Source organism: Glycine soja, chromosome 11 (assembly GCF_004193775.1).
Source record: "Glycine soja cultivar W05 chromosome 11, ASM419377v2, whole genome shotgun sequence".
Taxonomy (NCBI): domain Eukaryota; kingdom Viridiplantae; phylum Streptophyta; class Magnoliopsida; order Fabales; family Fabaceae; genus Glycine; species Glycine soja.
In genome coordinates this window covers 17,162,156-17,189,236 of record NC_041012.1, presented here as the reverse complement: position 1 = coordinate 17,189,236, position 27,081 = coordinate 17,162,156, and the positions used below count along the sequence as shown (strand labels likewise).

Here is a 27,081-nt window from a genome sequence, read left to right as displayed (position 1 = left end):
GGATATTTTTTGTTTCTTCAAAAATTATTTAAGCAAAATAAAATATTAGTATATATAAAAACTGAAAAATTATTTAAGCTTTTGGGAAGCACTAAAAACTTCTTCAATTATTCATACTTATTATTTTTATATATGAAAACTGAAAAATGAATTAATTATTTTATTTGAATAATAATTAAGTTATAATAAAAAATATAAATGTGTGAATTTTTTGAAGTTTTTTGTGACTTCTTAACATTTTGAACAAAATTCTGTATAAATTTCTTAGAAGTGATATAATACTGGAAGGACAAAAAAATATTACGAAAATCATAACAAGATAATTAAGAAATTTATATAAAAAACTTACTTTTAATACCCTTGGTACAAGACCAAAACACAACGATTCAACAGAAATACATATACACCAACAAAACGAGTTTTTCAACACTGTATATAAACCCCATGTCTCACCCTCACACCAACACAAAACCTCACCTCTGGGTGCTCCGTGTTCCTTGTAAGGGAACACCAACCCAAAGAAAAACTAAAACAAATTAAAAAAAATCCCCAATCCCTTATCGAATGTTTTTTGTTTTTTTTTTTTAGTGTTTCGAAAAGGATTGAATTTTTGAAAATGAATGGCAGTGGCAGCGATTTGTGCTTCGGCGGTAGCAGTTCCAGCGATAACATTGAACGATGCGCAATTCGAGAATGCCTCTCTGTACATTGATGATCTTGAGGGGAATGTCAATGAGGAGCAATTGCTTGATCTGTTCGGCCAAGTGGGCTAAGTGGTTTCAATTAGGGTTTGCAGGGATCAAACCAGACAATCTTCTCTTGGATACGCTTATGTTAACTTGGTCCACATTCAAGATGTTGCGAATGCCATGGAACATGTGAATTTCACTCCTTTGAATGGAAAATCCATTTTATTATGTTTTCTCATTGAGATCCTAGCATTCGAAAAAGCAGATGTACAAATGCGTTTATTAAGAACCTTGGCATGTCAATGGACAACAAGGCATTACATGACACTTTTGCTGCCTTTCATTTTGTACTCTCTAGTAAGGTAGTCATCGATTACAATGATCAATCAAAAGGGTATGGATTTATGTAGTTTGACAATGAAGAGTCTGCACGAAATTCTATCAAAAAGTTGAATAATGACATGTGGATAGATGATAAAAAAGTCTATGTTGGACTCTTTGTTAGGCGCTAGGAAAGGGGCCAAGCAAATGGATCACCAAAGTTCACTAATGTATATGCGAAAAACTTTTCCAAAACATATATCGATGAAGACCTTAAGCAAATCTTTGGTACCTAGGTACAATAACTATTGTTGTGGTCATGAAAGACATATGAGAACTCTATATGTTTTGCTACGGTTGAAAGGTTAAACGGAATCACAGTCACTGATGATAAGGTTTTATGTTGGGAGGGTTCAAAGAAAAGAAGAAAGAAAGGCAGAGTTGAAAGCCAGATTTGAGCTGGAAATAATAAGAAAATATGAGAAATTACAAGGTGCTAATTTGTACTTGAAAAACCTTGACGATAACGTCAACGATGAAAAACTGAAGGAGCTATTTTCTAAGTTGGGAACAATAACATCTTGCAAGGTGATGCTTGAATCATATAGGCATATCAAAGGCTATACTTTGGTTGTCTTTTCTACTCCTGAGGATGAAAGTAAACCGTTGAATGAAATGAATGGACAAATGATTGGATGAAAGCCTTTGTATGTAGTTGTGGCTTAGCACAAAGAAGAGAGGAAGGCTTGTTTGCAGGCTCACTTTTCTCAAATGCAAGCCCCAAGTGCAATTACATATTTGTCTGTTGGAATCCCTAGATATCATCCAAGGGCACCAAGACTTACCCCTCAACAGTTGTATTTTGGTCAACGAGCACTTGATCTGGTACCACCTTAGCCAACAGGATATGGTTTAATACAACAACTCTTGCCAGGCATGCGTCCTGGCGGTTACTCCAAATTTCATTATGTCGTACCACCTATAGAGACAGGGTCCTCATGGGCAAAGGGTGGGTACTTGAAGAGTTGGAAATCTCCAACAAGAGCAGCAAAACCAGATGCTACATCCTTAACTCCAACCAACCAAGGGTTTAGATACATGGGAAATGGTAGAAATGGCATAGATCTATTAGTAGTTCCCCAAGGTATAAGGGATCACATGATGCCATTTCCTTTTGATGGTTTAGGAATTTCTTCAGCTCCTACTGATAATCAACGTCATGGTGGTGCATTGTCTAGCACACTAGCCTCAGCTCTGGCTTTTGTCACACAAGAAAATCAGCGCCTAATGTTGGGTGAACATTTATATCCACATGTGGAACAATTTACGTCAAATCACTAGACTACAAAGGTGACACAATGTTACTAGAAATTGATCAGTAAGAGGTAATCCATCTTATTGAGTCTCCTAAGGACTTGAAAATAAAGGTGTGTGAGGCAATGCAAGTCCTTCATGAAGCCACATCAGGTTCTGAAGTTGTTGGTGATCAACTTGGCTCAATGAACTTTCATTGTTTATGGGGCCTTATTGCATCTCAATTTAGATCGGATTTACAGTAAATGATCTATTTTTTTAGTTTTTGAGAATCTTTTTTGTTTAGACCTACATTATTTGAACTGAGACTTAGGAGGAAAATAAATCTTAAAATGTGGATTATGGGTCTAACTTAATATTACAAAATCAACCTATAAGATAAAGGTTGTTCCTTATTTAATATACTTTAACTTGGTCATATATCTCTAATCGATGTGAGACTAAATCATCACCTTCAAGGTTTCATTTCAGGCCACCTCCATAGAGGCTTCAACTAAGGCCAGCTAAGGGGTATCCACAATTAAAGTAACTTTTTCAATCCTCCCCCTCATGTCAAGGACTTCTAGCCTAGAGTGTGCCAAATGCGGATGACCCAACAATGAATCTAGAAAAAAAAAATTAATACCATTTTAGAATGTAAATTATAAACCTAACTTAATCATACAAAATCAGTTTATAAGGTGACGATTGACTCCGACTTATATACTTCAATTCAATCGTATTTCTAATCAATGTGAAACTAAACCATTAAATCACCACTTTGAAGATTATACTTCAAGGCAACTCTTAAAAAGGTTGTCATTAAAGTGGACTAAAGAGTGTTCACAATTAAGATGACTTTTCTGACACATTTATATTTTTTGTGCTTTACTAGATTTAAACTTACATGTTTGCATGAGTGTTGATTTAAGCATGATAATGAAAATACTTAAAAGAGTACATTTAACATTTAACATAATGATAAAGAAAATAGTTGTTATGATAAAGAATAAAAAATGAAACGAGCTTTTAGATATTGCTTAATGAAAATAGTTATGTTACATAGTTAAAGAATGAAAAAAAGAAATTAAGAAATAGCGTCGATTTGCAAATTAAAAAAAAACTAATTATTATGACGAATTTATAATAATATTATCATGTTTATGAGTCAAAAGTGGGAGAAAATATTTTTAATTTTTTAATACGTTAGTGATTTAGAATAAGTAAAAAAAACTAATAATAATGTTTTTTTTGTCTGCAAAACTGATTATAATTGTAGAACTTGTAAGTTAATATTTAACACCAAAGCCTCTCATTGTTTTGATAATTTTATTTTAATAAAAATCCTAAAGAAAATTTAGCTTCGTTAATTTAGTAGTGTTCATACATGAATATAAAATCTTTTAATTAATACATGTGCTTGATTCTTATAAATAAAAAACCATTCATTATATCTATATTTTTTTTTTCTTTATCTCATTATTCATGTTATTTCTTTTCACTTCAATTCACCTTATTTTGAATTGAACATTTAATCTTATTATGATTTTAGGGAGTATGTGATTTAAGGAGGTGAATGTGAGCCGCAAGTTAATTGAGCTACACCTTAACTGTGTGTTTCGTGGAAGTCAATTATTGGTAAAATATTTGAAAAATATGTGAGTTTCATAGGTATATAACTCATTCCAAATTAACAAAGAAAAAAAAAGGTAAAAGTACAGAGATAAAAAAATCATAAAATGATAAAAGAGAGAAAACTGACAAAGAGAGAGAGGAGACACACTTTTGATATCAGCATAATTAATTATACAGAAAATGCATAATCATTTATTTCTTTTTGTTTATTTTTTTTTACTTACTAAAAATTATTCTAATTCAAATCTTTCATTAATTTTACACTCTTTTTTATCCTTACCAAATTATTTTATTTAACACTATCATATTTTTTATTTTTCACACTTTCATTTTTTTTTCACTCCCTCTACCAAGTACATCCTTAATAACAATAATATATTTTATATGGTAATATTGAATTAAAAATTTGAAATATAATAAAAAAAGTATATTACAAATTTTAACTAAAATGAAAAAGGAAGATATTGGGGTACAAAGAGATCTAGTTGATGGGGCCCTAGGTGGTCCTGGAGTTGCATGCCTGGCAAAGTAAAATGGCATACAGTGGGTCATAATGTACGACAAGTGGGGACCACAAACATTACACGTAATCATAATCATTACTCTTACCCAGAGAACACAGACCAACCACCCTACTGATCTGCCCATAACATGGCATATGCCACTTGTTGCAATGTAAATTACAATTTTCTGCAGTTAGTAAGAGAAAAGAAAATTCAGAAAATAATAAAGGAATGAGTACATTTTTGTAAAAAATTATGAAGCCTAATTCAGTATTTTATCTAAATTTAAGAAATGTTAAATCGAGTTGAAGCTCAAATTTGAAGTCTAAGATCAATTTTAACAACATCTATATCCATTCTTTTTTCATTCAATGGATATTGAAGTCTTTTAAATAGATTGATAATTAGATGAACCGAATTTTTTTTTTGCCAAGTATTCTAAATGTACTTATTAAGAAAAAACTAAAAATTAAACGAGATAAGTTGTGTTTCTAAAGTAATATTATTGTTCCTTTAAAAAAGTGATAATATTGTTTATTTATATCTTCTATTCTTATTTAACCCATCAGTTCCATAAATATTAAAATTAAGGATGAATTGATCTTCAAATTTAGTTCAAGGAAATAATTTCACAAACTATCTTCAAAGTTTTACTCAAGTTTTCTAATAATTTCTTTAGTCGTATATTGGGCAGTGTGAGATCTTGACAGACTTCCTTACATCCAAGAATGAATACAAAATGAAATTTACATGTGACCTATTAAGATTAGATCATAATACCATATTAAAAATTGAGAATAAACTGAGTCCAATGCGATAGAAGTTAGTTTCCTAACAGTATACTCCACTTGACTATATATACCAATTCAATGTGAGATCTTAATACACCTGCTTTAAACCTAAGAATATATGTTTAGAATGTAATTAAAGTTTTTGTCAATGTGACTATTATCACAATATTAAGATTCTAGATCACAATGTAACAATTAATCTCTACTAAAAAAACATTGCTGTCCAGTTGTTGTCGGCATAAAAGTAAAATTAAAAATAAAATAAAAGTAAGTTCCAAAACCTCCCAGCTTGCATTATTGACAAGTAGAAATCCGAAGCATGATAATGCCAAATCTGCTCAAAAAGAACACTCTGCTTCCAAAATTTGGATACTGATTGGTCTGTTGCGGGCAGAGTATGATAAGCCTCACGATCGTACCCCCAATGCTAGCCTACCTAGCTAGCTCTTGTTTTTTATTATTACTATTATTGAAAGAAGTACTTATTTTACACACTAATAAAAATTCAATTAGGCTATTCATTTAAATTTAATTTTATTAAAACCATTTTTTCAATTTTAAAATAACTCTTAATCCTCAATTTATTAGTACAAAAGGAAGAAAAGACAAATTATGGGAAATCATTTTTTTTCTTATTTTCTCTTTAACTGAACAAAAATATAATGCATGATGATAAAAAATGTAATTAATGTGAGGGTCAGTCGTACACAAAAGCCATCCTTCCATGACACTAGTGTCCTCCAAGCAAGCGACAACTTCGGGGCTCATCTGCAAAGTCGTAAGATCATATATAGGGGTTGACACCTGTTCAAGGTCGGAAGGTCAAGGAAGTTTGTAATCTGATGATAGGAGAGTCGACGATCGAAGTCCCGGTGAACGGCGGCCATAACTATAACGGTCCAAAGATAGTGAAATTCATTGTCGGGTAAATTTTGATCCGCACGAAAGGCTCCCGATATCATATTAAAAAAAGAAAAGGGAGGTTGGAATGGGGATTATGTGGTCCCCCATTTTCGATATATAGAAAACCTGGTTAAGCGCCAATTTATCAAAAGAGAAATTTTAAGAAGAATTCGGTTGGAATAGGAAGTAATTTCCTATTTTATTGGATTTGTAGAATGACAAGTGTTTTTGAGAATATTTTTATTAAAAATATAAAGTTTTTTTTACTAGAAAAATTCTCAAATAAATTCTTCTTTTTCACGTTAATTTGATTAAAATTTTGGTTAGATCGAAAATTTAGAATGAAAATACACTGTAAATTTTTATTTGCTTAATCAAATGGGTTTCTTAAGCTTTAGAATTTTTACTTAAAATGTGTGATACAATCTAAAAAATAAACATTTTGCTTCCATGTAATAATTGTCTGTAAAGTGATTAAATAAAATAAAATGTATTTGTACTGTATTTAATTTATAAGGTACTGTTATTTTAATTCACTAAATTTTAAAAGTGCATACATGTTTAGTTGTTTATTTTCAAGATAACTTTATATTAGAAGAATTTTTTTCCAAAACAAAACATAACCAATAATTGATGGATTATATCTTAAACAATTTTTTCTCCTACAATTCTAATAGTTACCGCTCATACTTTATCCAATGTATACTCTGCTTTTCAGATAACTAAATCCAGAATTACTGTGTATTACAAACACCATCCACCAATTTTAGATTTTTCGTCTCAAAATGGTGTCATATGCTTGGACTATGCGCTGTCTGGAAGAGATATTGAAGCATATATAGCTTCAACATTATGTTTGATTTTCTCAGCAGATGGCCAGTTAATGTTAGTTATAAGAAAATAAAATAAACCAACTAATATTATCCAGCGAAAGAAATTCATCCTCGAAATTGCTGACCACTATTTTTTTTTTAAAGGCTTAGTGCAAACCACTATTTGAATCCTACATGGACAAGTGTAACATATATGTATTCTCGGTTAAACTTCTTCGTAAATATTTATAAAAAAAATAAATTAAATTTCTCATAAAAACTAAATGACACTTAACTTTTATAATAGTTTTATGGTTTAACTTCCTTAAAAGCAAAAATGTATTAAGTTGATTTTAGTTTATGAAAATAGTTTAATTTAATATATTTTACTTTTTTATTTTCTTTTTTACAAATACTTAGGAAAAAATTATCTAAACATAAGCATAATGCATCACAATGCATGAATTAAACAATGATGAACACACGAAATAATAATAATAATGATGGCGGCTTGAATTCGATAATTCAATTAATGATATATCTATTGCAAAATGTGACTGAACTAGTCACACTTTCATTGCAAGTTTCCCAAAATTAGTGGTTGTAAAAAAGAGAATTCACTTCACTCACCAAAAAGTTAGAATAGAGCAAAACGTGGCCTTCAAATGTCTCTATACTCAAAGTTACAGTGTATCATTAAAAGGCAGAAAAGCAAAAGAACCATCTCCACCCCCGCCCCTACACACACAGCAACACATGGGAATTTTTCTATAGCTATTCTCATTTTCTCCAAATAATTTCTAATGTATATTACCTTTTAATTTAATCCCCAAACTATACTATCATTTAAGAAGTCATGTTTTCAGAACTCGACTTCTTACCTTGGTTTCTTTTCTTTTTAGTTAAGAAGTCAGATTGGGCCAATCAAACATCTGTATTGGATTTTTTAAAAAAAATATTATTTTATTAAATTTAATTTAAAAAACATTTTTTTGTTTATATTATTTAATTTTAAAAAATGATAATATTTTTTTGTTTGGTAATTTATTTATATCAAAATACATCATAAATAAAATAGCAATAATATTTTCCTAAGGAAAAGCTGAAGATGAAAATATGTTGGGACAATTTTTTGTGTTATGGCCTTGTTTTGGCAGATTCCACATTTTTTTTTCTGGTATCCCATTCAATTTCTTCATCCATTTCAATGGGAATGCGATTTGAAATCGAACGACCCTTTGCACTCCTCCTTCTCATTGGATCGGGACTCCACTGATATCCTTCATATTCTTGTCACATCAATTGTGTTCTCGTAATATACCTATTCACGTATAGAAATATTGGATTGGCACATGAGTACATCAATCCGTGAACCAAATCGTCTGTAATTTGACCATGGTGGTGAATGACAATAGATATTTCCTTACGTGGAGCCATGGGTGATGTTTGGGGGATGTGAGTGGGAAGGCTATGAGAGTTAGGAATAAATGTTAATTTTGTGAGGATGTTGTTGTGTGTGATGTGTTGGGAAATGGTGGGATAATACAGTGCACTTGCGCACGTCACAGACAAAAGTTTGTTCGTTGCATAATGACTCTTGATCGCACTATTCGACATCGCTCACTGGGCCCACATAGATTATTAACATCCGTATTAATGCGGTTGTCAGTGCATGTGAGTGAACAATGTGCACTTTCGCACATCATAGATAAAAGCTTGTTCGTTGCGTAGGGGCACACCTCATGGTGACTTTGTCGGGTATAAATCTCATATAGATCATATGGAGAGTCATCAGGTATATTACTATTATCAACCGCACCATCAATATGTACATATTAACATTTACTAATGTTGCATTGTTAACATATATTTCAGTTTTCTTAGATCCCATATAGAGGATTTGAAGAGCACCTACCAATACATGCATATAGAGTTAGAGACATTTGGTTTGCATGTACTGCAATTATTTTTTTCCCATCGTGGAATGATATCAAAAAAACTGGGTCAAGCTACAATTTTAACTACATCAAGACATCTTTGTTAATCCCATGAATCTTGATCGACTACACCAGATTGACATGCAAGACAATCATTACGGTGATTAGATGAAATATCTTGCAGGGTGAATTAATATTTGGAAAAATAAATGCAATGATGTTTTAATGAGACAATGGGTTGAAGGGCCAGTCACACATACACAGGGGTATATTGAATGGTATAGGAAAAACACTACTTAGTTCTTGTTTGTTGCACAACAACAAAATGATCCACACACAACAATTATCCATAATGTTGTAGGAACAACTATTGAAGAAACATATTTCCTAGTTCCACATCCTCAGTCAACATTTTGTACTCCACATGTTCATCAAACTTTTGGCTAGACTTGCGAGTTAGTCAATGGAACTAACCCTGAATGGATGACCAATTTATTTGGTGTTGATTTAAATACACCAAATTCTGCGGTATCATATTTAGTTTCTTTACAATAGTTCGATGCACCATATTCCTTTGAAGAGCAAGGAAAAAATTCTTTAGTTGTAGCAACCCACAGTAAAAACCCTGAGAGAGAACAACAACATCATCATCATAAGGGAGAACTAGTGATACAAGAGAGAAGAAATTCATGACGTAATCGACGTACACCACTCTGTGGGACTGGTCATCATCTTAGTCATTAAAGTATAAAAAGTTGTGATAGTAAAATCAACTATGTTTAAGTACCCTTCTAATGTAGTTTTTAAAATTATGTTAAAGTGGTCATGCCAAGTTATGTTAGGTTTAAGTGATCATGTTATTCAATTTATAAAATTTATTTTCAATACATCAAAAATATCTGTGACAAATTTATTTCATAGTTTTCACGTTAAAGAATCCAAAAAAATATATCATGTAATAATTTCATCAAGAAGAACCTCAATTCAATAATAAAAAAATAAAAAAACGATGTTTTCAACCCTCAAAAATATGTTTAAGTGGTAATGTTATACAATTTATAAAATTTATCTTCAATATATTAAAAATATATTTGGAAAATTTATTTCATATCTTTCACGTCAAAGAATCCATATATATATCGTATAAAAGTTTTATCAAGAAGAACTTCAAATTAATAGTAAAAAAAAAATGTTTTCGACCCCTAAAAATATGTTTAAGTGACTATGTTATGCAATTTATAAAATTTATTTCCAATACATTAAAAATATTTGTGCCAAATTTATTTCATAATTTTCAAGTCATAAGAATAAAAAAAAATATTGTGTAATAGTTTGATCAACAAAGATATCAAATTATTCCTCAAACATTAAAAAAAATATGTTTTCTACCCTTAAAATCTCGTATTTATAGTTTATGAGCAATTTTAATAATTTTAAATTTAAAAATCGTTTGTTACTGGACTGACCCTTATCGCATGCCAATTACCAATGCATGTGATCGCACAGTAAACACTTGCATGCAACATACAAAAGACCGTGTGAACGATTCAAGCTATTTTTTCATTATTATTGTTCATCACACTAACCCTTATCGCATCTCGAGACCATGTGTTGGACAGGCTCACATGCTATTTACTAGTGCATGTGACTGCACAGTGAACACCTGCACGTAACCCATAAATTTTATAAATATCACTATCAACTAAAGACATTTGTATAACTTTCAAATATTCATCTAAACCCTTACCATTATGTCTCATCCAACTGCATATGTTTGTGTTTACTACAACGACCAAATTTGCAACACTAATGAGAGCACCACCTTCATTAGTAACAATGCAAAAGCTTTCATGGTCAACAAGGTCATAACCCTTAAACAATTAATTGAACTTGTTCAGCAAAAAATAAACATTAAACCACATCAACATATTCAACATCTTTACTTTCGATGTCCCATATTTGAGCCAGGACAATCACATATGTACACATGTTTTATTCTAGGACATGATCATGATGTTGGAAAAATGTTCAATATTTTTTACAACAACTCAACACTACCATTTGTTGAGTTATTTGCCACAATTTGTAACAACAATAACCCATTAAACAACCAACATGACTCAACCTTTAACCTTGAAAACCTATTAGATGAATACGAGAGTAGTGTAGATTGCTGGATCAAAGACCATGGTAGAGATAGTGACTCTTCTTTTGGATCGGAAGGATATAACATATCTCCTTCCCACAAACCAATAATCAAACGAGGCTGGTAATCTAGGGATGTTTCGTGTGTTAGTTGTTTTTGCTTTAAGGTTTTCCTATGGTGTGTTATGTTGGTGTTTAGTGCTTTAACATTAAGTCATCGTGAGTTTGCATTGCCCACTTCGTTTCATTGTTGTTTTTTGCAGTACTTATTTTATGTAATGAAAAAAATCATTTGTTTTAGTTTATGTTAACAACGAAAATAACAAAAAATGACAATTCTTTAAAGCGCAAACATTTGAAATTGATAAGTTTGTCTGAATTAATCAAGTTTCTATTATTTACAGAAAACTGACATTGAATTGACAACTCACAATTTAAATTTAAAGTATGAAAGTAATAATGGATGTCTGGTGCATCATGTAGCAAAATAAAAGGGCATTCGAAATTGACAATATTTTGTAATTTACTCAAGTCTCTGAAAAAAACAATAGATGTTTTACCGATAAAACTAGCATTAATTGACAACTCACAATTTAAATTTAAAGTCTAAAAACAATAATGGACTGGTACATCAGGTAATAGGGTAAAATCACAATCGAAATTGACAATACTATGCATTATATCAATAAAAGTGAAATTGGAATAATGACATGTCTCAATCAACATTGGATTCCAGACAAACCTCCATCAAAAAGACAATTCTAACCTTATGAGAATCCAATACACATCAATGAGACAAATATTCAAATAACTATAAATAACACCAAATATCCTTAATACAATTACACACTTTCACACAATATACCTTCATAAACAAAATTCAATCTCAATATTATGACATTTTTGGAAGAAACAAGCAGATAAATCATTGCTAACTCGAAATTAACATTCATTTTCCAAATGGATTAATCAAACACAACCAAACTAGAGTTTATTTTCAATGTCCTTCTCCAATACCAATGCAAGTTCCTAATGAGTATTCTTTTGAGACACTAAAGTGTAGAATACAAAACACTTTTCAGCTAACCAATGACCAATTTGTACATGAAATTTACTATCGACAGTCATCCATAGGTGCAGGTCAACAATCTTTTTTTCATTCTCTGCAATTAAAAAATGATAATGATATTTGCACATTGTTAACGTCCAATGAGCAATACCCACTTGTTGGGCCTATAAAATTATTATGTACTATCAATAGAATACTTTATGATATACTCAACATACTTCGATCCACCATCACTCCTACTCATGATACAATGTTGTATTACAACGACAAGTAGAAGATACCACGACAATGTAATTTTTTGGGTTACTCCTTCACTAAAACAAACCCAATAAGATTTAAAATTCCTCCAAGATGCAGCATCGAAACACTCAAGGCTATCATCAAGCAAGTTGCGTCCCTAGGGATTTTCCCTTATGGAATTCACGAATCACAGGTGGTCAGAAAATTATTCTTTTGACAGCCATACCATATAAAATATTCAGAAAAATTAATCATTTACGAAATAACAGTATTGAAAAATGATGAAGATGTGTTAAAGGTGTTAGTAGAATCCAACTAATTCAAGTGTTTTTGTCCAATAGAAATTTTGACTATTTTAAACAAACCAGTAATCCAACCAGCCCCAATAATCGATCAACATGTTGCAATAACCGATGCAAAAGTTGTAAATGATTAACAACTCACTAAAATTATTCAAATGGAAGAAGACATGTTTGTTGCACAACATCTTTCAAACTATGGTTAATTTTGTCATTTTTGTATTTCAATTGTTATTGTTAATACATTCTGTTATTTTTGTTTTATTATGTTTGTCTCTCTAATTGCTAGTTTTTTTGTTATTTGAGTGTTTTAATTTCTTTATATAATATAACTAAGATGGTGTAATTATATATTCACTATGTTTTTAATCACTTCCTCTTTTATTTATTTATTTTAAGACTATTTGATCACAATGCAACAAATAGACTTTGTGATTTGTGCACGTGCGCATTGTTCATTCACATGCAGCGACAATCACATTAATGTGGATGTCAATAATCCGCATAAGCTTGATGAGCGATGCAGAACAGTGCGATCAAGAATTATGATGCAACAAATAGACTTTTAACTGTAATGTGCTCAGGTGCACATATTATATAATCTCATCATTTCATAACACATCACACATAATAACATCCTCACAAAATAACATCTATCCCTAACTCTCAGTCTTCTCACTCACATTCTTCAAATACCACTCATGACTTTACGTAAAGAAATATCAATTGAGAATTAGTGTGGTTTGAAAATTATTTAGAGGAAAGTAGTGTAGATAGAAAAAAATTAATTCCTATATATGTGTTTGCATGGTAATCAATGTGTACCTGAAACATCCCAACATGTCCTGATATGGGAATCTCATCAGAACATTTTGTACCAAACATCAAAGTATAGAACATAGCTAGGGTCAAACTAAACAGTTTGAGCATCTTTTATATATATATATATATATATATACTTCAAACAAATGGATTCTTGGTGACGTACGGTTTAGATTGTAGACAGACTGAACGGATTCCATTTGTGTTGTTCGATTCCTCTTTGCCAAAGGAGATATAACCAGACACAGAATGATGGAAGCAATGTATATAGTACGCAGTGGCATGTGATTATGTCCATTTTGACGCAGAATATAATGCACAAGTTATATGCATGTGCAACTTGTGGCTGAAAATTTGGAAATAGGGTAATTGTCATGACATTAATAAATCTCAGAAATTACCATAGGATATACTTTTTAAACACACAATATTACTAAAAGTAATATTTGATAACCAAGATTGACGGATAATCTTTTTCTTTTAAATGTGGTTAAAAGTATGATTCCAAATTCATATATATATATATATATATATATTATCAAAAGAAGTCAATTTTTAAAAGGATCTCAATACTTCATGAAATTAATCCCTAATTCTCAATTGAAGAATACATTGGGTTAAAAAAAATATTTGATAGCTATTGGATATATTGATAGTAAAGAAAGATGCCATCAAGATTATAAGCACTTAATCGTTATGATATCATTGCAACATTAACAAATAGAATGCAGGGAAATCAATAGGAAAAAATTAAGCCATATAATCAATTAAAAAGTAAACCTATTAGGACAGAATTTCTTTGCTCAATCATGTCTCTTTAGGATAAGCCCAAACTGCCCAAGTAGAGAAACGTTATATTTATGTGTATTTGATAATGTTTTTAAAACCGCACCAAATCTAGTAAAAATACTGGTTCAAGATTCAATTGTTTAATTATGGTTGAATCGTTTTTATATTTTTTAATATTATATAATATTTTAAGTAATTAAAAATTTAGATTTATGAAAAATTAGGATCTAAAAAATTATAAATTAATATAAATAACCAAATTATATATTTTTATTGATAAAAATTAATAATAATAAAAAAAATAATTCATATATCTGTGAAATATTTAAATCATATATTTTTATTTATCTTAAAAAATTAGATTAAATAAAAACTTAAAAAATAAAATAAAAATTAAGAAGACCGGTTTTCAACGATTCTTTACCGGTTCCCACCATTTCTAAGATGTCATAGGTTTCAAGAATGTCCGGACCAGTGATCAGGCCGATTCTCGTTTTGATGGGTTGAACCAACCGGTTCGGTCCAATTTTTAAAACATTCATATTTAACTAATATTAGGTCGTGAACAAAATTATGTAATTAGTATATATGTATTACTATGAGCCTAGCAAGATATAGGATACATATATACCCTTCTGTAAGAAGAAAGGTACAGAGCTTTTTTGTATACTTAGGGTTTCCCACGAGCAGATATCAGATATGCTCTGATAATTAAGTTCAGCTTTCGTTTTGTTAATTTTTGAAAAAGAAAAACATACAAGAGTATTAAGTTCTAGCATCAAATATGAAGTTCGACTCAACATTAACATCACAACAACTTCTGTAAGGCTAAGCATGATGAGTTCGTACAGTTAACAAAATTAAAGTTCAGACTTGACTGAATAATTTTGTGTCTAAACCATCACGATGCTAAGAGAAAGTACAAAAAAAAAATCACGATGCTAAGTAATTAATGAGCAAATATGAGCATATACTTGCTTACAATTTTGTTTGATCTTGTGTTTATATATTGTATGAATAATTGGCAGGGACCAAGAAATTTCATGAAATGTATACATCACAGGAGAGATAATATAAAAAGGATAGGGGAATGATAAAAAAAAAAATACATTGTGGAGGGCTAAACCATTACTAAGCAAAGTAAGATCAGACAATGTAAATAAAGATACAGCAGATGATGAACATTGGTAGCAGTAAGACAATAACATGATCATATATATATGATTTTTTTTAAACCTATTTACCATATACAAAGGTTAAGGAATTAATATTGAATGGATTATGTATTTTCAATAAAAACTCATTTTTAGTTTTCTTAACCAACAATACCCGCTATAGACGAATTATTTTATTGACAGAAATAACAGCGCTAACGTATCCTTTGAAAATTGACTGCATCATATATTTTAAAGAAGAAGGAAAGAAAGGAAAAAAATATAAATATGTTATTTAAAATATAGCTATATTATATTGGCCAGAACAAATTAAAATGAATGCATCAGATATGCATGCTTTAATATAAATTGCTTGAATCTATTATTTCAGTTATTAATTTATTATTATTGTTCTTGTTAACATAGCAATAATCACAGTCTCAATCAGTTATCAAGTTAAGCAATTAAATAGATAGCAAAAGATTGCTCAAAGTAACAACTAATTAATGCAGCTTATAGTAATGCAATGAAATCACTGCTGAATAATTACAAGTGAGGAAGAAGTGTATATTCCAATATATATATATATATGTAATGGACACTTACAACAGATCCATGTGCAAGATTCAGAAGCTAGCTAGTGGGAGAACTTCGCCCCCTGAAGTAGAATAGAGTCAAGAGACTGTTGCTTTAATTTAAACGATCACCTGCAAACAAAGATCCATGTGTACTGCCTGAAATTAAGCATGTACTTAGAGTATTATCTGTCTGTCACTTTCAATAGAAATAATATAGGCAAACATTTAACAATATAAACAGATTAATCACATGCATCCTCTTAGATTCTTCTTTTAAGTAAATTATTAGAGGAAAAGTACATAAGTGAATTCAGGAGAATCTACCATCATTTTATGTAGGTTTATTAAACGTGTGTCTTTGTCTTTCTCTCTCATTTATAACTTGTAAAAGAACCAAAGTCTAGTTTGAAACTTGTACACCATATTAATTAGCATCACATATATATATATATATATATATAGTTATTTATACAACAGGCGACATTTATAGCTCATGAGATCGACATTATCCTTATCAACTGCCAATGTAAAAGTCCACAAAAATTATGTGGTTTTACCAATAAAGAGAGAGAACAAGAAAATCAGTGGGCCTAATATGGATATATGCCCCCACAGCCTTCTCTACAAAGAGAAATAGGGCAAGCTGTTTCCATATTCTTTTGGAGTGGGGAGATTAATTTCGGGCACAGAAAGTGTACACAACACAACATTCATTATGATGGAGCAGCGAGAATATGTGAACCAAGAGTTGGACAGTGATGGGGGCACACAGATTTCCAAGTGATAAGATCCTGAATATACTGAATGATCACTATCATGAATAATGAAGATACACATAGGAATATAGTTGTTTTTTCAAAAAAAAAAAATCTACTATTTAACTTTGAGCATTATTACATAGATAGAGTACCTTGGAGGGTCCAACTTGTAAGAGGTTCTTGGTCCACTTAACCAGAGAGCTACGGGTAACTAGTCCATACTAAAGCCAAAGTCTTCACCATGGAACTAAGACATGTCCATTATATGTCCATGTTCATGTATATCCATGTTCCCAAGCCAGTTTCCATTCTCAATAATCTGCATTCCAAACTGCGCAAACCAACTTGGAAACAATATCCACTACTAAATGCATACACACACATACATATACTTAATTCTTGTGTGTTTCCTAATGTGTAACAATTTACAAGGCCAAATTAATCTTGTGGGGATGAGACCCCAAAAGAAAACTATTTGGTTAGTAGAAACAAAATCACAAGGGTACTGATAATCAACAAAATCCTTCCTATATCTCATTTTCACTCACTCTATATATGCACGAAACTGCATGCCTTTGACAAAGTTTTTGAACATCAGCGCATAAAAAATTATACAAGTTAGTTATATATATATAGCATTCTAGATATGAAATATTGCTAGATCTGATGTAAGGAAAATACTCATCAAAAGTAAAAGTTACCGTCACAATATCAGCATCAACATCTAGCTAATTTTAACTTTCTCTCTGTGCTTGTCTCTCTAACATTCTCTACAGATTTGGAAAAAGTCATCTATATATAGAAACTGAAAAGACACCATTTAGATCCCAGCATTTCTCTGTTGAAAAGGGAATATTCATCATAGATCTGTGAAGTCAGCAGCACATAAAGGGCCAAACAGCCGCTCCTCTCGGCCTCCAAAATAGCCTTTACGAGATAACCTAGGATTGTCTCTGCAAAACGCCTGAAGAGCTAATTAATGTGCATAGCTAGCTAGTAATAATAATAGTAAATAACAACAATGGTATATATATATATATATATATATATATATATATATATATATATATAAAAGACAGAACAGAAGCAGAAACAGAAACACTGCAAGGCCATGCCTATATCCATTAATATTGTACCAATAAAAAATTAGTACACCATAAACTGAAAAAACAAAGGGCAAAACACAAACACAAAAACCCACCTGACACCAACAAAAGCCAAAGTTGGAAAGGTCACCTCTCTTGGTTTAAATGCACAGATCAGATCATGTCTGAAGGTTTTGGCTGTGTCATGTGTGTATCCCCCAACAACAGTTTTTTTGGTTTTTCAATTCTTTTTTATATTTTTTTCTTGCCCACTTGTTGAGGTTAGAATAGTCCTTATCCAACTTTTTAAAGTTGAAGTCGTTTATGGCTGATGCAGCATCATCAAGATTCTCACTTCCAAAAGACCTATGGCTTTGGTTGGCACAGTAGCACTTAGATTGCATCACAGTCCCACCCACCACCTGCGTTTGCATGTGAATCTTGATGATGCTACATCCGCAAATAACGACTGTTAATCTATCTGTCCATGCAACTATAGCTCCTAAACACAAAGTAACATATATAGAAACTATATATGTAGCATATTGTCCACTCTCATAAAAAAAAGTACTTATTATGGCTCAATATATGGCACAAGATACACAAAGAAAAGGCAAATCTAACGGAAAATTGTCCAAGGAGAAACTGAAAAAGGGGAATATCATGAAACATAAGACTGATTAAGGGAAGAGTAAAAAATAAAAAATAAAAAATCAAACAGAGAAGAAAGTGGAAGGAAAATAGAGATTTTATGTGCAAATTTATGTTTGGTTTTGGTGTACACGAGGCCACTTTAGGAAAGGAATCTATCTACCCAGAGGAACTCATTCCTCGAGAACCAAAAGAAAAAAAAAGAGAAGGAAATCCAATATCCCTATGAAAAGAAAAATTGACCAGAAAGAACAGCAAAAAATCGTGCTTTTAGAAACTCTAGATCGATGAAAACTGAAACAAATGTGAGGATTAAAACACATCCTTTTCAGTTCCAGCGAATGAAAGAAAAGCCTTTCTCCATGAGAAGGAGAAGAAAAGAAAACGAAGTTGAGAGTCAAATCTAAACATGAATCTCTCTTAAGAGTCATAGTAGGTAAAGGGAAAGAAAAAGTGCTTTGAAGAAATAAAAGGTATATACAAAGATTGCTGAAGTGCTCAAGTATGAGAAGAATCAAATATTTATATATAAATATGAATGTATTGCCTAGAAAATATATACATAAAAATTATAATAATAATAATATAACGTGTGAGATCTACAGTAAGGATAAAAGCAAAGGGAAAATGAGGAAGAAAGAGAGAGAACCTATTTGGATTTTGGAGTTAGATGGTAAGTGGTAACAGTAGGAGGAGGTTGGGTGCTGATATATAGTAACGCAACGCGTGACTTTATTGGTTGAAAAATATTGCTATGTGATTGATAATTGGTGGAACATAGCTCTCTATATATGGTTCTTTTACTAAGTCCGATATGGCTAACTACACTGTGTAAATGTAAACTCCCCTTCCTTAGAAACCCTACGGCTGATTGCCGTTTTGTTTTAAAGTTTAAAAATTCATTTTCATATTTTTTCCGATAACAAAACATATTCAAAGGTAAATTTATTATCAAAATTAATTTATATATATATATATATATATATATATATATATATATATATATATATATATATATTCTAGTTATGTTCAACAATTTTAAATTGGTTATATCAAGATTAATTTTATCATTTTAAAATAAATATTTTAATTATCTTCAAATTAAAGTGTGTAAATCAACCGACATAAAATTATGTTATAAATGATATCATACAATTTTTTTTTTCTCCTCACTCGAGTACAATTATCTTTGGTAAAAGATACATCTAATATATCTACCAAAAAATTAATTAGCACACACCATTGAATTGTGACATGTAACTAAATTTTTCAGTACTGAAATATATAGTTTCATTAAGGCTCAATTAATAATTTAATGGAGTCCGTAATAAATTTGGCATTGAAATACATAAAAAAAATCTAAATTTTACACATGATTTTTCAAAAATAAATTAAGTTGGTTAACTTTTTATAATAATATTTAAAATAAATTATATACACAAATATATTTTTTAAATGAAAAATCATATACAATATATATACCATAATATAATATGTTAAATATATTAAATTTTTTGTTACTCAAATACAATTCATTATTTATATAGTAAGTTTGTTGTTACCTTAAAAGTTGTAGATAGAGAAAACATTATATCTATTTGGTTCACAATGTAAAAAAAATAAAAATCTGGAAGTGCATACTTGTTGAACTCGTCTATTATTTATCATAAGAGAGTTTATTTAAAACCATTTTTGTTATTTAAAAAAATAAAAAATTATGAAAAGATATTTTTAACTTGTCAATGATATTCCCTTTACTCTTACACATTTTGTAATGCAATAGAAAATTAAATGCACATAGTTCTCACAATGACAAAAGGCAAAGTGGATCCAAAATTATTTTCTCTAACAACCTATCTTTATAATTTGAAAAAATTGGGGATTATCAAGTTTTCATGACTCAAACATTCTTCAAATTATGAGATTTTTGCAATAACCAAGAAGAGAGAATCTAAAATAGTTATCACTAACAACTCATTTTTTAGGAAATGTTTAATTTGAGTAAGATAATAATTAAATTGTTTTATGAAAAATAAATTTAAGAATAATAAAATTTATGCAAACTTTAGTTTCATTTATTATGTATATTATTTAATTTTATTATTACTATTTTTCTAAATGAATTATGTAGATAACATGTAAAAAAAGGATGTATTTTATATACATAAAATAACATTTTAGATAATTTATTGTAACAATTTTGTTCATAAATGAGATAAGTTTTAAAAATTAATTAATTCAAGTCTTAGGATTGGATAAAATGTATTATAATAATATTTTCTATAAATTTGGAAGTTATGAAAAAGGTTGGTGTGGTGTGATTATTAATATTCTTTTCTTAATTTTTAACATCACAAAATTTTTCATTCTCTCTACCTTGGATTTCCTTTTACGTTTTCTCATAATTTATTTGTTAAATATTTAGACAGTGATATTCTTAATTAAATCATTTATTAATAAATTATTTGACTATTTTTAAAAGAACTAATAAATAAAAAAAGTATAATATATAATATAATGTATATTAAAAAAAGAAAAATTATATATTTTATAAATTATTTTATTTTAAAATTATAATAAGTATATTGAGACATTTGTTAGCCATTTTGTTCTTAATTTAATTATTTATTGTAATGAAATATTTTAAAACTTTATTTAAGTGTATTAAGTGAGCTAATTAATAAGGGTATTGTGATCTTTTTAAATTCATAAAAACTTTCTTCTGAATGTTGAATTCCCACCTTCCTCCTTGAGAACAATTTTATAGAAAGCATGAGTGAAAAACATCCCTAGGACAGTAGGACTCGATGTTTACCAGGAACTAGGAATTTTTGTTAATATATTGTATACCAAAATAGGAAACTAATATTCTTAACTTTAAATTTCTAGAAACTAAAAGAAATTCCCTTATAAGTAAACGCCCTCTTTATGTTAACTTCGATCTCTATGTGTAAAAATTCCTAATTCCCTCATGCGTCCTTTTCTAAACCAAAGTTGAAGTTGCTACCCTATGTGAACACAAAGCAAATTAAGAAACTCGGTGCGGAGTCCCCCATTAGCATGGTTACTATAGTCATTTGCAAGTGCCACAAGCTTCATAAGGAATAATTGAGGATTATAATGTGATTGTAAGAGAAGAGTCAAGTGCTAAACTTTGAGGAACCCTCAATGTCCTAGCAGAACATTTCATGAATTCTAGTTGTGAGGAATCTCCATTAATAGCTACCTGTTTTGGCAAGAGCAATGGAGTCATATATAATTCTTATTGGTGTAAATCTCTCTTGTATTTTATCTACTTCAGTTGTTCAACGGTTCATAGCTTTTTCAAATTTTATTCATTTTATTTCCTTTGTTCATTTCATATTCTTCTTACATAAGTCTTTAAACCGAGTCAAAAATTGTTATCATTACCCTTAAGGATTGCGATAGACTGAATATACACACCATTTCTTCTGGCATGTGATAGCTTTAACCACAGCCTACGATTTATAATAATTTACTTTCTGTTTGTCTATAGAACAAGTGACAATCGAATTCCTCATGGGATATCTCATACATCACAATTATTGCAAGTGTTGTAATAGTTGAAAAATTATCTGTTTGGTTTGGCGAGGGGTTCAATTCTGTGGGAACAAGGATGGCAAATTTTGATTTTGACGTACGCCGTTGGCCCATTGCAAGTGGTTTAAGGTGTATGTTTGACAAATTTCTCGTACATAATGAGAGAAAGAAAAAAGAGAAAAATATAAAAATATTAAGTAGCATGTGATAGAAAGAGTAAAGAAAAGAGTAACGAGAGACATTGATGTGTTAAAAAAATGAGATGTATGACAATTACTACTGCGATGAATTTGGTAAATCTTCAAAGCATGTTACCATGCCATGAAACCGGTGAGAACTCAATTATGTCTAGTTCTAAAGATGCATGAAATTATTATCTCTCGACAAAAATAACTTGTAAATTTTTTATACAAATTCTTCGATTGTTTTGGAACTAAAATGCAAATTGCGAAGTTCACTTGACTGTATATTATGTTATGATAATTTGTGAATTCACTCTATGCACTTAAGATCAAGGCTAGATATAAATATATATATATATATATAAGAGTGTGGTTTGAGATTGTTGATAGATTTATTTTTCTTAATTATTTATGAAAGTAGTAATATGTAAATTGCACATCTAAAAGATGGCACCAACTATGGTGGAGAAGTAAATTTTTTGGTGAATGACAACACAAAAAAATATTGACCTTTAGGTTCATCTTATTTTATGATACACTTTTCACACCTTACAATCACCTCTTTTCTTCTCCCCAACTATGTCATCAACCACCGTTCACTGCACACTGGGCTTTGTCTATGCCACCACTGTGGCCCTTGAGGATGTCATATCAAGCTTCTCCAACACCGACCACGCCAAGTGCGGTGGTGGTGCTTACCTCCACGATCCAAAACAACACCTACCACCGCCAAAAACACATAAACAACAAGACTAACATCATCAACAACACAGCCCCTACGCCCGGCGGTGCTCATTAATCGACGAGGAGAACAACAAAGTAATAAGCGGGTTTCAAATCTGTTTTTTGGGTTTCCAGATCTGAACAACAAAGTTTGGTGCTTGCATGGGTGTCGTTAACAGCCATAGTCGGAGAAGAGGAGTTGTTGTAGGTGTAGCGTGCGGTGGTGTTGGAGCGTGCACATGACGCCCGGTGGTACAGGGTCGAAGATGGTCGTGTGACATTGTCAAGATCGGAGGTGATGCCAGAAGCGCAGATCTGGTGGCGTCGAGGTTGATGCATTTGCTCATATCTGGGTAATGTCGGAGGTGGCGGCGCACGGAGGAGGTTGGTGGTGCTCACGGTCAGAGGTGGGGATGATGGTGATCAGCAATAGTGCAATTGAAGAGAGTGGTGATAAAATGTGGAGAGTGCACCGTAATATTATGAAATGAAATATCTAAAGGTTAATTTTTTTTGCATACAAAAAATTTTATTTTCTCATCAATTTTTTTTTGTTGAAAAAGTGGGAAGACTAAGAGTTTCACTCTTCAAGTTGTGTATTATAAGTTACTTATTTCGATTTTAAATATAAGTATAAAAATTTAATCCAAGCTAATTAAGTTGGTTAATAATATTTAATTGTATTAATTTTAATTAAAAAAATAAATTATTTTTCTAAACTAGAGGGTATTTTGTAGATGATCTAATTATATGAAGATCATTGGACTCTTAATAATTGAATTTAAATACTCATCCTATTGAATTATAAGATTGACTTGATAATTAAAAAAAATGAGAGAAAAAAATTATGAATTCAAATCTTTCTTATTAACTAGTATTTATAGAAAAATTTAAAAGAAATAATTATGATTAAGTTAAATATGATTATTATTGATAATAAAACTCTTCACCTAAGTTTTTAACATATGTAAAGGTTGGAAGTGATGATTACTAATTAAATTGGAAGCTTCCAACAACTCATTTTTCATTTCTAACATTAAAGACCAAACTAATTAATAAAAATGAAATTAAAGGCCAAATTTAATTATTGCAAAACAAACTCATAACAAAATAATCAACATTGAATCATTTTAAAGATTAATTTTATATAACTCTAATAATTAAAACAATTGGTGATTATAATTTTAAAACGTAGATGTTAAATAAAAGATTAGGAGGATAAATGGAATTACTGGGATCCTGGTCCCCAAAGGTAGAGTGGAGGGTGATTGAATGAAATGATTGTTCACTAACTTTGCAACCCACATGACCCATCCTACCATAGCATTAGCTACTAGCTTCAGTCCCATATGTGTCAAGACTGGGCCTTCCTAGTTTCTTCTTTCGAATACATTTGGTATCCACGTGACACCACACATCATCCTGTTTCCACTTGCCACTCACATCCATGAATCAAATACAGTATCATTTTCCATTTTTTTTCAACTATTTTATTTTTCATGTTTAGGGTATCCTTGGTTTAAAATTTGATACTAATTTTTTAAGACATCAAAATTCATTTACGGTCATTTTATAGCATGGAAGAGAGAAGGAAGAGCAAATAAGTAAAAGGATTTTGGACTTCGTGTTGTTGTATGGTGATGAGTTAGTAATGGTGGCGATGATTAGGAATATTCATGGTGCAATTTGTTATTCGTGTATTTGTATAGTGACAACACTCAAAGTCGGCCCTAAGGTTAAGTAACTAAAACTTAAGTTTTTAGACTCCCAACAAAAAAATATATTTGTTGTTAGTTCTTATAAAGCAAAAAATGTCACATTTGTAGAAAAAAGTTACATATATTAGGAAAAAAATCACATATATTGACTAAAAGGTCCAACATATTGCTTTCTCATTTAAAATAAAAATTTCTCTTAAAATTTATTTTTGATCTTACTTATTATTGAATCAGTCCTCATGATACTAGTGACAATAGTAATGAGAATGCTAGTGACAATGATGTCGATAGTAATGATTAACAATGATATATAGTGATGATAATAGTGACGGTCTCAATAATAATGGCTAATAGGGGTGATAATAGTGTTAATGGTGGTGTTGATGTTTGTAGTGATAGTGTTTATAAAGTGATGGAGGTGGTGACATTGGTGTTTGTGGTGGCAACATCGATAGTGCTAATGGTGATGATGGTGTTGGTACCAATGGTGGTGGTAGAAGAAGAAGAGTAAGGACCATTGTTAAATGTAAGGAGAGTTTGTTTTTCAAAACTAAAAACCAATTTCATAAATAATTTTTTCTTAGTTTTGAAAATGAATGAGAAGATATTTTGAAATTGAGTTTAAATTATTTTAACTATTTTTTTTGTTAAATGTGTTTTGTTTTGAAAATTACATGTAGAAATATATAAAAAAAAAACTCACAATAATCTCAAATGAACCCTTAAGTAATATCTTGATTTCAAGTTTTGTGAATGAAAATAAATGGAATTAAAAGAGAAAATTTCATTAAACATAAATAGTTAGGTTTCTAGCAAAGACTATTTTATTGACAATAAAACAATAATTCATAATTTGATCTTTTACTTATATGTAATTTTAACACATTTACAATTATTAAGTTTTTAATTCTTTTTCTCCATCAAAATTAGGAGATGTACTTTGGCAGGTTGAAAAGTGTAATCCCAACTAGGCTGGCACTACAATTGTCATAAACCAAAACATCACACTCCACTATATTATTTTCCAAAAAGAAAATCAGGAATCATAGGGGACCAAAACCAAAACCCATGAACAATCATTTGATCTTATTACAAGACAGATCATATCTATTCCTAAAAAACTATTCCCAAATAAATGAATTAAGATAGTTCTACCAAACCAAACCATTGACGGTAACACCATGTGAGACAAGTAATATGAGATATAAAAAAAAGACATAGAATAAGTAAGATTTATACAATTTTCCATCTATTCCTAAGTCTCCGATGTATGACTTTATCCAACTTGAAAGCTTGGATAGGAAGCATGGAGTCATCCTCAATCCAAAGCTTTCTCCACCCTCTAGCAAAAGTTATCTCTATAGCTATCATGATCCCAACCAATTCAGCATGAAGAACAAAAGAAATACCCAAGTTGGAAGAAAAATCACCTATAAAAGCAGCCTATAGTCCCTGAAAATGCCTCCACATCCAGCTGGACCAGGGCACCCTTAGCAGCCCCATCGGTGTTGCATTTCACCCAATGACAGGATGTCGGTTTCCAAGTAACTTGAAAATTTTTAGGAGCCGCCTATTTATAATGTACAGGGATCCTAAAAGCCTTCAAAATCTGGAATTCTTTCATGTCCGAAAACATAGAACCAGAACTGTGTTTCCCAACTAAATTGACGCTAGCTTAAATACAACTATAATTTACTTTAAAAACTAAATTCATAATTAGTAAAAATAAAATCATTAATAACACATACTTTTTCTTAACTAGTGTAATTAGAACTTTTGAATTCTCTATATGACTCCAAAATAACCCCCACAGACCTCAATTATACGGAATAAGGTTCATACCCGAGGAATTAGTGACATATGCCTAAAAATTGAATCTTTATCTTTCTAATTTCCATACAAGCAACACCAGTGTCCCCAACCTACATAATGTCAATATGATTGAACATGTGATCTGTTTATTTACGTATATGTATGATTTGAAGAAGAAAAAAACTGATAATATCAGTCTAGTCAACAACTAATCCATTAGTACAATCTTTTCCAAGTCACTTATGACATATATGAAACGAATTCAATCATCCACATAAATTGCAGCATCTTAGAAAAAAAGAATCTAACTGAATCAAACCAGAATGAAATCTTTAGTCAAATCAGACCCATCCCATTTTGAGCTAGCTAGTGTAAAATGTCATGGACAATTGCTAAAATGATGGAGTCGATTAGCTGAATTTGATCATTTGACACCCACCACCATCACACTCACTTTTTATCAGTTGTCTATCCAAATTCTTACTGTTGTGAATTGTGAACCACAATTATTGGCCAAAAAAAGAAAGTCAATGAAATAAATCAATAAAATCAGACTTGATCGGTTAGGAAGCAATTACATACCTCTGGTGTAATGTTTTCTAAAAATTGAT

At 30.5% G+C, this 27,081-nt stretch overlaps 1 long non-coding RNA gene and 1 pseudogene across 3 annotated transcripts; one reads left to right on the top strand and one right to left on the bottom strand.

Annotated features, from left to right (window-relative positions):
- The first annotated feature begins 484 nt into the window (after positions 1–484).
- LOC114372982 lies at positions 485–2,569 on the top strand (annotated as a pseudogene).
- A 6,565-nt stretch (positions 2,570–9,134) lies between these two features.
- On the bottom strand, positions 9,135–19,160 carry LOC114375176. 3 transcript variants are annotated; one of them, XR_003658726.1, is made up of 8 exons: positions 17,940–19,159; positions 17,440–17,702; positions 16,891–17,069; positions 16,009–16,136; positions 13,626–13,805; positions 10,632–10,706; positions 10,471–10,547; positions 9,135–9,509 (listed from the first exon to the last, which is right to left on the bottom strand). It is a non-coding gene; the product is annotated as an uncharacterized LOC114375176 (long non-coding RNA). The 3 variants fall into 3 exon arrangements; XR_003658725.1 differs by having other exon boundaries at positions 16,891–17,691; positions 17,940–19,160; XR_003658724.1 differs by having other exon boundaries at positions 16,891–17,702.
- Positions 19,161–27,081: the final 7,921 nt, after the last annotated feature.